Source organism: Peromyscus eremicus, chromosome 3, assembly GCF_949786415.1.
Source record: "Peromyscus eremicus chromosome 3, PerEre_H2_v1, whole genome shotgun sequence".
In the NCBI taxonomy this organism is placed as follows: domain Eukaryota; kingdom Metazoa; phylum Chordata; class Mammalia; order Rodentia; family Cricetidae; genus Peromyscus; species Peromyscus eremicus.
The window spans coordinates 27,099,492-27,102,759 of record NC_081418.1 but is presented as its reverse complement, the minus strand read 5'-3'; the positions used below and the strand labels follow the sequence as shown (position 1 = coordinate 27,102,759).

Below are 3,268 nucleotides of genomic sequence, written 5' to 3'. Positions count from 1 at the left end.
TCATTGTTTCTATTTCCCTTTTCATCATCCCTGTTTCATTGCTTTTTCATGGTTTTCTTTAAGGGATTTATTACTTTCTTCCTGTTTTTTATTTGTCTTTTCCTCTATTTCTTTATAGTTTCTTCCCATTTTTTTGTTTGACTTTTTCTCAATTTCTTTATTGATTTCCTCCACTTTTTTGTTTACCTTTTCCTCAATTTCATTTTTTCTTTAAAGGCCTCTAGCATCTTCATGATGCTATTCTTAAGGTTGCTTTCTTCTGCTTCTTCTACCTTGTGATGTTCAGGTCTTGCTATTGGAGGAGGGCTAGGATCTGGTGAAGCTGTATTGCTCTTTATGTTGTTGTATATGCTTCTGCTTTAATATCTGCCCATCTCCTGGTTTAATAGGTATAAGAGGTGCCTGTGTCTGAGGGAGTTGCTGTTGGTCCACACTGTGCTTCTTGTGTCTGTGTCTCAGGGGGCCCTTCTGGGTCTAATCTTAGCTCTTTGTCCAACTGGAGCAGGCAGCTTCTGTGTCTCAGAGAGCTGCTCTTGGGTCAACCAAAGCTAGTTGATTCTGTGACTCATGGATTCGTTCTTGATCTTATCAGGGCTCTTGGTCCAGTCAGAGCTGACAGATTCTGTGTTTCAGGAAGCCTCTCTTGGTCCAATGTGAGTTGACAGATTCTACTTCTCAGAAAGCCACTCTTGGTCTAATGAAGGCTGGCAGATTCCCTGTCTCCTGAGGTTACTCTTAGTCCAATGACAGCTCTTTGTCCAATGAGAGCTCTCTCTCTAGGCCCAATGAAAGCTCTCTCTCTCTCTCTGTGGGCTGGATGGGAGCTGAAGATTGGTTTCCAAGCCTCATGAAGTGCCCAGGCCCTCAGGCAGATAGGTACGGGGGCAGGGCATGTAGATTTCAGGGTCCACTGGGGGGTCTTGGAGAAGGGGAACCTACCTGTAGGAGCCCTGCAAGCTGGCCGACAACTGGAGCCTAGTTGGGCAGTTGTTCCCTAGTAAAGGCTGGGGCCCAGGAATGGGTCCTAGGGGCAGGCCTCCCTCTAGTTTTACTGATTTTATAGATCAGTTCTTTAAAAGTGAATATTATAAATTCATATGTGATATGTGTTACTTTTTATTAATATACTTTCATACACATGTATCTATATTTAAAACAATTCTGCTTTCTTTTTTATTGCTTTTTCCACTTAAGTGGAAAAACAAAATGCTCTTGAGAGTGTAATCTGTGTTTGGATTCTCTATTTAGTGCATCTCCTGCCTATCCTTAAGTCAGCACATAATGTATGTAAGCTTTGATTAACATTCTGCAACTCCTCTAGAATCATTGTTTTTCACATAGTGCAAGTGCTCTAGAATCTTCGTTTTTCTGGTGATTTTGACTATATCTAATACTGCACATTTTCAGAAAGGTTTGACTAGGCTCAAACTAAATTTATTTTCAGACAATTTGGTATTTCAGCAATGTTGGTTTTCCCAACATGTACAGGTTTCTATACATTAAGTTAGACTAAAATGCATTCAGTAGTCATTTTCAGTTGTTGCTATAGCTTCACAAGTCTGGGTTCATGTGCCTTAAGTCATGTTATGTTACAAATGCAAAATTACCCCCAGACTGGTCTGTACTATGACCCCAACTCCCAGTATCACTACAACGCTCAGAGCCAACAGTACCTATACTGGGATGGGGAGCGGCGGACCTACATACCTGCCTTGGAGCAGTCTGCTGATGGACATAAGGAGATGGGGGCATCATCAAAGGAGGGAAAAGAGAAGTAAGAGAAGCATAAGATGAAGACAGCCCAACAGATTGCCAAGGACATGGAGCGGTGTGTCCTTAGTCTCAACAAGCAAAAAGAAAACTTCAAAAACAGCTTCCAGCCTATTAGTGCCCTACGAGATGATGAAAGGCGGGAATCGGTCACTGCAGATGCAGGCTATTCCATCCTTGAGAAGAAGGGAGCACTAGCTGAAAGACAGCACACCAGCATGGATCTCCCAAAGTTGGCCAGTGATGACCGCCCAAGTCCGCCTCAAGTTCTGGTGGCAGCCTAGAGCGGGGAGAGTGACAGTGAGGAGGAGCAGGAGTGAGGAGGTCCTGAGCAGGAAGAAAAGCTCACAGACTGGCAGAAGCTATCCTGTCTGCTCTGCCACCACCAGTTTCCCAGCAAGGAGGCACTCATCTGGCACCAGCAGCTCTCTGGGCTCCACAAGCAAAACCTTGAGATTCATTGGCGAGCCCACTTGTCAGAAAACGAATTGGAGAGATTGCTCAGAGGTTAAGAGCACTGACTGCTCTTCCAGAGGTCCTGAGTTCAATTCCCAGCAACCACATGGTGGCTCATAACCATCTGTAATGAGATCTGGTGTCTCTTATGGTCTGTAGTCATACATGTTGTATACATAATAAATAAATAAATCTAAAAAAAAAAAATATCCCGGAGCCACCAGAGCCCAAAAGGAGGAAATACGGTGGCATGTCTACAGCCTCAGTTGACTTTGAACAGCCCACTTGGGATGGATTAGGCAGTGACAACATTGGCAGTTGTATGCTCCAGGCCATGGGCTAGAAAAAAGGCAGTGGTCTGGGTCGCAAAAAACAGGGCGTTGTGACACCCATTGAGGCCCAAACACGGGTTCGAGGTTCTGGCCTGGGTGCCCGGGGCAGTTCTTATGGGGTCACCTCTACAGAATCCCACAAGGAGATACGGCACAAGACAATTGTGACTCACTTCAATGAGGCCCAGTGAACAACTTTGAAAGCAGTTTCTACAGGCGTGGGGTGTCCATCCAGGGACAGAGAAGATGAGGTGTGAAGTGGTCTGAGGGAGGCTCTTCTGTCTACCAGCCTGCTCCCCAGCCAGAGAAGCTCTCACCAAATTAGACTTGGAGTTGGTGACTTTTGCTGAGAAATTGGACTCAAATCATGTTCCTTTTGTAATAAAATCTAAAAAGCCTGAAAAATGCAAAATTATAAATTTAGTTTCTTAATTATTAGTTGCCAGTATAGAAAAGATATAGTTGACTTATATTGCTTTTGTATGCTCAGATTTACTAAGCTCATTAATTGATGTACATTGAAGTTTCATTAATACCTTAGAATTTGGTATAGGTATCACTGAGTCATTTGTGAACTCTTCCTTTATAGATGGCAACCCTTTGCTCTTGTCACTATTTATGGTTCAGTTTATATAATCTCCAAAGTGTTGCTACTTGTAATGAGTGAAAGCCAGGATCTCTATCCTGTTCCTGATCTTAGAAAAAAGGCA

At 43.5% G+C, this 3,268-nt stretch overlaps 1 pseudogene; it reads left to right on the top strand.

Annotated features, from left to right (window-relative positions):
- Positions 1-1,595: 1,595 nt before the first annotated feature.
- LOC131905610 (RNA-binding protein 10-like) lies at positions 1,596-2,282 on the top strand (annotated as a pseudogene).
- Positions 2,283-3,268: the final 986 nt, after the last annotated feature.